At 51.5% G+C, this 12,267-nt stretch overlaps 1 long non-coding RNA gene across 1 annotated transcript; it reads right to left on the reverse strand.

Annotated features, from left to right (window-relative positions):
• Nucleotides 1-966: 966 nt before the first annotated feature.
• On the reverse strand, nt 967-7,551 carry LOC127047208 (uncharacterized). The gene is made up of 2 exons (XR_007773328.1): nt 3,291-7,551; nt 967-2,526 (listed from the first exon to the last, which is right to left on the reverse strand). It is a non-coding gene; the product is annotated as an uncharacterized LOC127047208 (long non-coding RNA).
• Nucleotides 7,552-12,267: the final 4,716 nt, after the last annotated feature.

Here is a 12,267-nt window from a genome sequence, read left to right on the forward strand (position 1 = left end):
GCCAGGCTAAACAAGCCAAGCTCTTTGAGTCTCCTTTCATAAGCCAGTTTTTCCATTCCTCGGATCATCCTTGTAGCCCGTCTCTGAACCTGTTCCAGTTTGAATTCATCCTTCTTGAACATGGGACACCAGAACTGCACACAGTATTCCAGATGGGGTCTCACCAATGCCTTATATAACGGTACTAACACCTCCTTATCCTTGCAGGAAATACCCCGCCTGATGCATCCCAAAATCGCATTTGCTTTTTTAACAGCCGTATCACATTGGCGACTCAGTCATCCTGCTATCAACCAGTACCCCAAGATCCTTCTCCTCCTCCGTCGCTTCCAACTGATGCGCCCCCAACGTATATCCAAAATTCTTATTATTAATTCCTAAATGCATGACCTTGCACTTTTCACTATTGTATTTCATCCTATTTCTATTACTCCAGTTTAGAAGGTGGTTCAGATCTTCCTGAATAGTATCCCTGTCCTTCTCCGTGTTAGCAATACCACCCAGCTTCGTGTCATCCGCAAACTTTATTAGCACATTCCCGCTCTTTGTGCCAAGGTCAGTAATAAAAGGAAGTTGCGGCCAGAATTGTCACCGACACAAGGAGAGTATGTGTGTGACATTCCCCTCTGGTGTTATGTGGACTGGTAATCTGTTAGGTCACTCCAGCCTTGCCTTTGGGAGCCAGCCTTACCCTGCTCTGCTGTGAGAATCACCCAGGACTGGGAGTTCACACACAGCCTCTGGTATGTAAGCTGCTCCTTGGATTGTGCAACCGAATGACACTAGTCAATATATCTGATCCCAGACACAACCCTAGGAATCTCTGTCTTGCAGTGTCCATTTATGCTAGCTGGACCCTACAAGCTTATAGGAGTCTGTCAATTTAACAAAGAAATTGATATGTACCCAGCATGTTATCTCAAGGGGAGTCTCTGACATGCTTCAAACCAACTGCACTGCTTCAGGTAGAACATACAAACAGATTTATTAGCTATAAAGATACATTTTAAATGATTATAAGTCAAAACATAAGTAAATTTGCTCAGATGAAAGAAAAGCAAAACATTCTAAGCTGAGCTTAACACTTTCAATGCCCTTACAAACTTAGATGCTTCTCATCACAGGCTGGCTGGTTGCTCTTAGCCAGGCTCTCCCCTTTGATCAGTGCTTCAGTCACTTGGTGTGGTGGGGTCTGTAGATGCAGAGAAAGGAAGAGCCTGGCAAACGTCTCTCCTTTTTATCATGCTCTCTCTTCCCCCTTGGCTCTCCTCACCCACCACCACTTCAGAGTCAGGTGATCATTACCTCCTCGCAGTCCCAAACTGTCCAAAGTAAAACGGGGTGACTCAATTGAGAGTCCAACAGATTCTTTTGTTGCTGCCTAGGCCAGCATCCTTTGTTCCTGTGAGGCTGGCCTGGGTTTGTCCCCTACATGCCCTGATGAGGTGTGAACTGCCTCTGCTCTGGGAGAATTTGTGCTTGGGCTTATTTTAAGTCATGAAAACACATTTTCAGCCTCACATCTATAGACGTGAAATTATAACCTAACACATTACTGTATCAACAGTTACTATAACATCACTATGACCACAATGCTCAGTGCATCATGAGCCTTCCGAAGACATCCGACATGACAAACTTCGCATTAGCTACCACACAATCATATTATAAGGATGGACATGGGGGTGTAGGGTGTTCCCACAAGGTACAGAATGTCACACCTCCCCCCTTAGTTTACTGCAAGAGGGTTAGTCAGTTTGTGTTATAGTTCTCTTGGCATCCAGCCATTAAGGCCATGAGGCAGTGTGCCACAGCTTCCCTATTCACACACAGCAAACTAGCTTTAAACCTGTTTACAGGTATTAATTGAAAAGTAGCATTATCATAAGGTTTAACACCTGCATCAAAATTCTTATCCCAGAACTTAATATTAATACTAAAATGTTTATCACAGATGGGGGTTTACAAGTATCTTTATGATACCACGCCCTCTGTTCCGATAGTGTAGTTTGAGGTTAGTTTGTTCATTATCCATGGTGTCCTTTGAGTCTTTCCCATATAATCAATCACTGGCTTCTCTTTCCCTCCAGTGTTTCCTTCTGTGTGGGCTCTTCATTTAATCATGTTTCTGGCATTTTGATATCTCAGGGTCTGGCAAGATAAAGGTTCAGGGGGATCCTGCACATTGGTTGGCCCTTTGGGGAGCAGTTGCCCAACCCCAGGACTGTACATATGCAGAAAATCCAGCTCCCCTTTTGGGGCTACCCTGTGTTTCCTCCTCCCACCACTGAGTTCTTCCCCACCCCCTAGAGGGCTGTGATCTGTGCTCTCTGGGCTGGGTGTGTTTAACCTTCGATCAGATTCACCTTTTCCCAGCAGCTTCTCCATAACTGCTTTTTGTGTCTCACCAGCCTGGGGGAAAAATACCTCCATCTCTGTCAGTTGCGTCATTTGTGTTTTCACAAACCACCACCTGGCAATTTCCTGCTCTCAACTCCTTTGCTGTCACAGGCTTTGGAGCTGCATCTTGATGTAAAGAGACAGTTACTTTCCAAAAACTTATCAGAAATAGCATCCTGAAAAACTGAGACCAAGATTGGGGTATCCTCACTTGACCAAGAAAAGGAAGTGCATCTTTGCTCACTGACTTGACAACCTAGTGAGGACAGCTTTAAACTAGGTTCAAAGGGGTCAGGTGACAAAAGTCCCAGGTAACCATAAAAAAAAAGGGTGACCTTAATAGAAGGCTACATGTTGGAGAGCGGACATGGCAAATTACATAGGAGGAACAAGAGGGAAATCTGATGACTAGTGCTTTTACATAACTTGTAAAATTAGGCAAATATCTGGATGTGTTGATACATCTCCTGGAAGACCTCTGCTTACCCCCAGGAGTATGCATACCCCTGGTTGAGAGCCACTGTAGTAGGATCCTGGTCTGGTACTATTCAGTGATCAAGACAATGGAATGGAGCATGGCACCAAGCAGGGAGGAGAGGATTAGAATTCAAAATGACTGTGAAACTGGAGAATTGGTCTGAAATCAACAAGATGAAATTCCTTAAAGATAAGTGCAAAGTACTTCACTTCGGAAGGAAAAACCAAATGCACAACTATCAAATGGAGAATAACTAGCTAGGTGGTAGTACTGCTGAAAAGGATCTAGGGGTCTTAGTGGATCACAAATAAAATATGAGTCAACAACATGCTGCAGTGACAAAAAAAGCTATCATCATTGAGGGTGTATTAACAGAATTGCCATATGTAAGACTGTAAACCAACAGCCTCACCCCTGCGGCGCCTCCTGCTGGTTGCTTTAGGAATTAGCTCAGGTTCCAGCCTGGAGCGCCCTCTGCAGGTCGGTGATCCGCCTTGTTTCCTGCTACAGGCCCCATGTCCCTCCCTGGACCCTGGTGCCCCTTTTATGTGGGGTTCTGCCCCCTGGCAGCAACCCCTTTTCCTTAGGGGTTTCCCCTCCCTGGGAACTCCCCACCCTCCATCCCCACTTTGCTTCAGTGTAGGCTACTGCCAGTCATTGTCTAGCCCCATGCCCTGGGGCAGACTGCAGTATCAGCCACTCATCATCAGCAAAGGGGTTTGGACCTGCTGCCTTGGCCTACCCCTGGGTTGCACCCTACAACCCGAGTATCTCCTGGCCTAATTCTAGGCCGCAGCCTGGGACTTTCCAGGCAGGAGTTCCCCAGCTCCTCTGCCTTTCCCCAGCACTGCTTCACCCTAGGTACCTGCTCTGGTTCTCAGCACCCAGGCCCTTCTCCCTCTACAGGCAGAGGAAGACTGTCTGCCCTTGGCTTCCCTGGCCTTCTTATTAGGCCCTGTCGCTCAGTTTGGGGTGTGGCCCCCAGCTGCAGCCACTTCCCCAATCAGCCCAGCCTAAAAGGGCTTTCTCCAGCCCCAGCCCCTTTCCCAGGCTGTTTTTAACCCCTTCAGGGCAGGAGCAGCGATCCACTCTGCTACAAAGACATGGAAGTTATTTTTCCCCACTCTACTCAGCCCTTGATGAGGCCTCAGCAGGAGTAGCATGTCCCATTCTGGGAGCCACGCTTTAGGAAAGAGATGGACAAACTGGGAAGAGCAACAAAAATGATGATAGGATTAAAAAGCGTGGCCTTGGAGAAAAGTGTAGCCAATGGCAAGAAACATGAGGGAGTTGGTATTGATTAGAGCTGCAACACAAGGCCTGTAAGATATTCTGCTAAGCCAAACAAGTCCTTAAACCTAAAGAACAGTTAGCATAAGTAACTGATGAGTGACCCTATGTCAGTTACAAGAAAACTTGCGTGTTACAGTATATAGATTTGCTAGATGTTTTGCAAGACACCAGTTAGCGCCTGCTATTAATATTTCAGGTTGCTCTTCAGACTTTTGGTGTCAGCAAAACTATCAGACGCTTAGCCATAATAATGCAATACCAACTGATTTACATAAAGGCTAATGATTATGAAGTAAATGCATAAGTAACCTATTAAAAGTGAGACACTCTAAAATTAATGGGGTGTGGCAGTTCAAATAAGGATAAGGGATTGAAACAGCTATGCAAACGTATAAACCCCAATGGGTGTCAACAAACACATTATAAAAGATGTTACCCAGCCTAAGAGCTGTGGGAGACACCAGTATGACACCTGCTGGTGATGGTGACGATGAGGAGAATGCAGATGGTGAGAGTAATGACTAATGCTTTGGATTTCCCCATGACAGATGGTCTGAGTGGTGCAAATAGGGAGAGAGAACAATACAAATGTCTGCCCTTTGCAGGCTGCCCATGTGCATATTGTTGTGTGGCTAGTGAATAAAATAAAATTAAGCATTGCAGAAAGAGCAGGGTATTGTCGCTGTTATGCGCCATGAGGTCCCCCGCTAGTGATAATCTCTCTACTGTAACCAGTCTCAGGGCTGAACTCTCACAGATTATTGTAGTGTAGACCCTCACCTTGAGGTAGGTAATTAGTTAAAGTGATCCTTAACTACATGCTGATTTTTTTTAACCTTCTGTAGCTTTGCATGTTTTATCTTGAGAAAAGACAACTGAGGGGGGACAATCTTCACATATGTTAAGAGCAGTTATAAAAAGAGGGCTGTAATCAGTTGTTCACCATGTCCACTAAAGGTAGGACAAGAAATAAGGGTTCAATCTTCAGCAAGGAAGATTTAAGGTTAGATATTAGGAAAATATTTCTAACTATAAAGGTAGTTAAGCTCTGGAACAGGCTTCCAAGGGAGGCTGTGGAATCCCTGTCATGTCATGGGAGGTTTTTAAGAACAGGTAGGACAAACACCTCTCAGGGATTATCTGTGTTTACTTGGTCCTGCCTCAGCGCAGAGGGCTGGACATGATAGCTTCTTGAGGTCCCTTCCAGCCCTATACATCTATAATTCTATGAAGACTATAGATTGTGAAGTAGAATGTGTCCCTGATTCTAGGACAATAATCTCTTGATCAATGGCCTGGTTACTGGAGGTTGTTTCAAGAGGTCTTGGAGCTCTGTATAGCAACAATATCTTGGCCAAGCTGAGACTATCAGTATTAATGTTGCCTGGTCATGTTTTAGCTTTCTGATCAACTTTGGGATCAAGAGAATTGGAGTAAAGGTGTAGAGAAAACCCTCTGACCAGGCAAAGAGATGTACCCCATTTATGAAATGTGAGGTTCAGCATTTCTGTCTTCAAAGAGTACTCATGGTGGTGGCATCTGTGACAAGAGTCATTGTTGGTTCTGGATTGGAGAAAAGAACTCAGGCACAGACATTTTCTGGATCTATCCACCAATCCAGGGAGGAAAGCACTCACTGAGATTCACAAAGCAGTATGTCCAGAGAGTGCCTGAACAGAGAGGAACCAGTATAAGCAGTTGAGGTAAAGGCTGCCATGTGGGTGCATGTACATTCGTGAAGCCAAATGACCTAGAAGTCATAGGCAGGAATGGACCTTTGTCCTGGGTTCATTTTGAGGCTCTTGCAAATATTGGCAATGGACAGAAACTTGTCCTGAGGTCAGTAAGCAGTCACTGTAGGAGCACTGAGGACTGCTCCCATCAAGTTGATCTTCTGAACTGGACTAAAGTAGACTTTTCTGCATGTATTCTGAGTCCCAGATGAATGAACAGTGACTGGATTCTAAGAATACTCACCTTACTTGCTCCTTTGGCTGGCCTGAGGCCAGCCAGTCATCCACACAAGGAAAGAACAAAAAAAGCGGAGAAGGGAAGCTACCACTACATACATCTGGTAAAAACTCTCAGTGCCAGTGAAGTGCCAAAGAGAAGTACCCTGCATTGGTAGTGAGTCTCTCTGACCATTAATCTCAGATACTTCTTATGGCCACATTGAAATAAATATCCTGTAAATCAAGGGCAGAGAACCAGTTTCCAAGGTCCAGGGAAAGCATCATGGAAGAAAGTGAAAGCATTCTGAACTTTAGCTTCCTGGTTAATTTAGTTAGCTTTCTCAAGTCCTGGAGGAGTGTTAGCCAACCCTCTTTCCCTCTTGTGAATGAAGGTAGAATTAGTAGGAATAAAATCCTTTGCCTTCATATTGTGGAGATACTTCCTCTATGGCTCCCAAATGGAGAACAGATTGCACTTCCTGAGGCAGTGAAATTTTTAAAAAAGGCTCCAGAGGCAATTCTGGCAATTACCAGGTGGTAAGCCTAACTTCTGTAGCAGGCAAATTGGTTGAAACTATAGCAAACAACAGAATTAGACACATATAGATTAACACAATATATTGGGGAAGAGTCAACAAGGCTTTTCTAAAGAGAAATCATGCCTCACCAATCTATTAGAATTCTTTGACGGGGGTCAACAAACATGCGGACAAGAATGATCCAGTAGATATAGTCTACTTGGACTTTCAGAAAGCTTTTGGCAAGGTACCTCACCAAAGGCTATTAAGCAAAGTAAGCAGTCATGGGATAAGAGGGAATGTTCTCTCATGGACTGGTAACTGGTTAAAAGATAGGAAACAAAGGGTAGGAATAAATGGTCAGTTTTTCCAATGGAGAGAGGTAAATAGCAGGGGCCCCACAGATCTGTACTGCAATTGCTATTCAACATACTCATAAAGGTTCTGGGACAAGGGGTAAACAGTGAGGTGGAAGAGTCTGTAGATACAAAATCACTCAAGATAATTAAGTCTAACGCAGACTGCAAAGAGTTACAAAGGGATCTCACAAAACTGGGTGACTGGGCAACAAAATGGCAGATGAAATTCAAAATGTTGATAAATACAAAGTAATGCACATTGGAAAATGTAGTTCCAATTACACATACAAAAAGACAGGGTCTAAATTAGCTATTATCATTCAAGAAAGATCTTGGAGTCATCATGGATAGTTCTCTGAAAACATCTGCTCAATGTGCAGTGGCAGTCAAAAAAGCCAACAGAATGTTAGGAACCATTTGGTAAGGGATAGATAATAAAACAGAAAATATCATAATGCCACTTATATATTTACAGGACACCCACACCTTGAATACTGGGTGCAGTTCAGATCACTCCATCTCAGAAAAGATATATTACATACACACACACACATAAATATAACATACATACTGTGACAAAGTTCCTCCTCTACCTTGGGTCCTGCGCTTATTGGCAGATTTGCTCACCTCAGTAATCTTCCCCACAGTCCAGGTCAACTCCTCCTGTGTATGATCAGGAGTTGGGAGGTTTGGGGGGAACCCAGGCCCACCCTCTACTCCAGGTTCCAGCCCAGGACCCTGTGGATTGCAGCTGTCTATAGTGCCTCCTGCACCAGCTGCATGACAGCTACAACTCCCTGGGCTACTTCCCCATGGCCTCCTCCAAACACCTTCTTTATCCTCATCATAGGACCTTCCTCCTGGTGTCTGATAACACATGTGCTCCTCAGTCCTCCAGCAGCACACCCTCTCAGTCTCAGCTCCTTGTGCCTCTTGCTCCCAGCTCTTCGCACACACTTCCTCTCCTCTGGCTCTCCCCTCCCTGACTGGAGTGAGCTCCTTTTTAAACCCAGGTGCCCTGATTAGCCTGCCTTGATTGGCTGCAGGTGTTCTAATCAGCCTGTCTGCCTTAATTGGTTCTAGCAGGTTCCTGATTACTGTAGTGCAGCCCCTGCTCTGGTCACTCAGGGAACAGAAACCTGCTTCTTCTGGGGCCAGTAGTGGATCTCTGCTGTTGAGGAAGGAGGGAGAGGGTTGCTGCTGCTCCCCCCTGGCTGGGCTAGACACCACCACCCACCCCGCTATCTGCTTACTGGCTGGCTAGTAGATTCCCCACCCCCCCTCAGTTGCTGCTGTTACTCCACCTACAGCCCGGGGGGGGCGGGGCGGGGTGGCTGCTGGCCTGGGGTGGCTGCTGGCCTGCTTCCCAGAGAGGAGGGGAGTGAGGGACCCTAGCTCTTGTTGCTGAGGATGCCATCTGAGCGGGATCCCTCCTGCCTGGACACCAGGCCGCCACCACCTGGAGCTGCTGGGGCTACTGTGGCTGTTTCTGGGGAGCTGTTGGTGCCCGGAGGAGGAGGAGGAGTAGAAGAGGACTACCCGCTACTGGAGACCGTGTGAAGACCACTGTGGAGGTGGCATTCCTGGACTGTCTTTCGAACTGTGCTCTTGTGGTGGGGTTTTGGACTGTGTCTGTTGGGACACCGGGGGTGTGACGTGGAGCCTGCCCCCGGTCCATCTGTGTTCCCTTTCGCCCCCACCACCATTGTTGCCTCCTCCTCCACCCCTGCTGGCTGTTTTCCTTCTGCTTTGGACTCCTGCCTCTGGGACTGAGCTGCTCGCCTGGCTCACCACACCCACTTCCATCATTTGGGCCTGCAGCAGCAGCAGCCAACCATTGACTTTTGCACAAGTGCCTGTAGGTGCACCACCTCCCCCTGGACTGACCCCTTTCCTTTGCCACGTTTTTCCACCCCACCTATTTCCCTCTGCGGCCCTGATAGTCCTGCCCCAGCCCTGCAGCTATCCCCGTGGTCCCTCTACCCCATTTCCAGCTCGCCCTTCCCCTCCCCCACTCTGTGACCCCCCAGCCCTGATTGGTCCCTTCCCTCATGCGCCCACGCCCCCCCATGCGCTTGTGCCCTTCCCCCATTTGAGTTTGCCCTTGTTCACCCCCCTATGCCGTTGTCCCCCCTGATCCCCTAGTGCAACTAGAGGAGCCAGAATTCCCCTCTGAGTCGGTGACCTGACGCCCTCCCACCCCTAGGTCCTTGGTTGCTCCCTACACCCCTTTAGCCTTCCCTTTTTGGCACCCTCCTCCCCTGCCTGCAGCCTAACAGGAAGGGGTGGTCGCCTCCTCTCCTTCCCCTCCCTTCGCTGTTTGTCCCCCTCCCCGCTCTCGTTATGGCGGGGGACACGGCGGGGGAGATCCCTCGTGATGCACTCACCGCCCCTCCTCCACTTGCCCCCGGGTCCACTGCCCAAGCCTCTACCTCAGCCTCCACCTACCACCGCCCCTACTGGGGCACTGGCGGCGGCGAGTACCGGGGAGACTTCCGCTGCTGCCACGTCCCTCGCCCCTTCCGATTCGGGGGAGCCCCCCCAGCCAGTGGGAAGGGTCGGGGTGGGAAGAAGGGTAAGCCCCGCTAGAAAGGCCAGGCTCTCCATGGCGGAAACTACCCCCGCTGCTGCGGCCCCGCTACCGGCTGCGGCATCCCTCCCAGCAATTCCGTCCACCAGCTCTGTGGGTATCCCTCGCCCGGCCCCCAGGGTGTACGCCCGGGTGGTGGCAGCCCCCCTCCCCACCGCCACTCCTCCGACCGCTGCTTCCACTACCATCTACAGTGGCCGGGGCCCCTTTCCCACCTTGACCAGGAAGCATGGCATCCGTTGCCTCCTGGTGCCCGCCTCGCCCCATGTGCGGGTGTTGGCGAGGGTGGTGGGGCCCACGGCCATCGTGGCGGCCTCCAAAATGTACGGAAGGGTGGTCTTCTTCCTGGCATCGGAGGCCACTGCACAGGAGGCGGTTGAGACGGGCCTGGCAGTGAGGGGCGTGTTCGTCCCCCTGGAGCCGTTGGAAGACCTGGGGGTCCTCTTAATCCTGACCTCCGTCCCTCCCTTCCTGCCCAATGCCATCCTGTTGCCCGCCCTTTCTACCCTGGGGCTCCCCATCTCCGTCATCAGCCCTCTCCCCTTGGGCTGCAAGGACCCCGCCCTCCGTCATGTTCTCTCGTTCCGCCAGCAAGTGCAGCTTCAACTGCCGCCAGCGGCGCGTGGCGGAGAGGCGCTTGAGGGGTCCTTTCTGGTCCCCTACCAGGGAGCCCACTACCGGGTGCATTATTCAATGGGGGAGGCCCTGTTCTACCTCTGCCGGGCGATGGGGCACGTCCGGAGGGACTTCCCCTTGGCCCAACACGGAGGAGCATCCGGGACCCCCGAGCCCCGGCAAGGCGCTGGCCCTGTCATCACCGGTACCCCTGGCTGCCTGGCACCCGAAGCTGCCCCTCCTCCTCCTTCTCGGTCCACCACTGTGGAGGAGGGTGCGGCGGAGATACCGGGCTTGGGAGAGGGCTTGCCCTAGGGGGAATCCTCCCTCGTTTCTGCTGTCCCACCACAGCCTCCCCGAGTCCCTGAGCCATTGCCCTTGCCCCTCGACCCGACCCCTGTTAACCAGCCCCCGGATGGTGCCATGGAGGGCTGGTCCTTAGTGCAGGGGAAGCAGGGCAAGCAGAAGGCTCGAGCCTCCTTACATCCTTCAGATTCGGAGGCCCCCCGGAAGAGCAGGAAGGAGGGCACTGATGACGAGCCTTCCGACTTGCCCCCGATGACTCCCGTTCTGTGGTGCCAGCTGGGGACACCATGGCAGCACCGGAAGGTGACACCGCACCTCCTCCGGGGTCCCTTCCCGTGGAAGCCCCCGAGGGAGCCTCTCTCGCCCCCTTCCCACTCGAAACATCTGTGAGTGCCGACGTGGGTGTCGCCTCAGGTGCTGGCGGGGAGGGCCCTGGGGTGGTGGACGGTGATCTCCCTTCCATCTACAAGGAGATTGAGGCCCTGGGTCTGACCCCGGTCACGCAGGGGGAGGACGACCCTCTGCTAGCGGGCCTCGATCTGGGCGACCTCACCATGGTCCCCCTGTCCCCAAGTTCCCTTCCCCTAACTGCTGCTTTTGCTCCCGCCTCTGAGGGTCCCCTGGAATCTTCCATCAACCCGGCTGCGGGTGGCTCCCTGTTGACGGCTGCCGAGCCCATTGGGGCAACGGCCAGTGCCCCGCTGCCGAGACCCAGTTCCCAGGGGGTGTCCCTCTTGGGTGTGGAGGACCCGCCCTCCTTCCTAGGCAAGGACTCTGTTAATGAACATCTATCTCTGGATGCCGGGGCTGCCGCATGTACCACAGTGGCTGAGCCCGGCATCATTAGGGGTCCCCTGCCCACTTCCCAGATCCTTGAGCCTGGCCAGGAGGAGCCACCATCCAGTGGCTCAACTATAGAGGCTCAGGATCCTGCCTCTACCCCCTTCCCCGATTCTCTGCCTGATCCCCACCCTACTCCTGTCAGCCCTGTCCTTGTCCCCCCCACCTCCTGTGATGCTAGTGCTGCCCCTGGGAATACCCCCCAGGGAGCAGCTTCAGTAGTTTTTCCTTGTCCCGACCCACCAGGAGCTGCTGTTCTCCTTCCGCCGCCCCTTGTTGAACCGGGGAGCGGGGCAGGTCGTGTGGCGTCAGCCCATTGGATGCCACATCGAGGGTCTGCCCCCTGCCTGCCCGCCTCGGTGGGCCACGGGGCTGTGACGGGGGCCCCACTGGGGGACAATCATCGATCAGTGACCCCGCCCCCTCATGCACTGAGGGAGGAGCTGCGGGAGTTCCTTGAGGACGTCCGTGGCTCCCATAACAAAGTCCAGTTTGCATTCCAGCGGTGGGGGGATTTCCATCAGATCCTCTGGCCGCAAGGGCCCTCATGGGAGAGGGTAAGAGGACCGGGAAGCAGGCCGCCACGGCCTACCGGCGGGTCCGCCTCTTCCATGACTCTTTACTCACCTACGGGGTAGGTCACAGATTGCTGCGCGGCCTGCCGGAGGCCATGGGTGTGTCTGCCGGTGAGGATCCCCGCCAGCCCTCCTCATGGCGCTGATCATCTTTGCCACTTTAAACACCCGCAGCTGTAGGATGGGTCTCCACAGGATCCAAGTGCTCTCCTTCCTCCAGGAGGGGATACTCTGTGGTTTTCCTGCAGGAGACCCATACGGATCCGGTCGCTGAAGCTAGCTGGCGGCTGGAGTGAGGGGACGGGGCCTACTTTAGCCACTTCTCGGTTTGCGTGGCTGGA

Source organism: Gopherus flavomarginatus, chromosome 3, assembly GCF_025201925.1.
Source record: "Gopherus flavomarginatus isolate rGopFla2 chromosome 3, rGopFla2.mat.asm, whole genome shotgun sequence".
NCBI lineage: Eukaryota > Metazoa > Chordata > Testudines > Testudinidae > Gopherus > Gopherus flavomarginatus.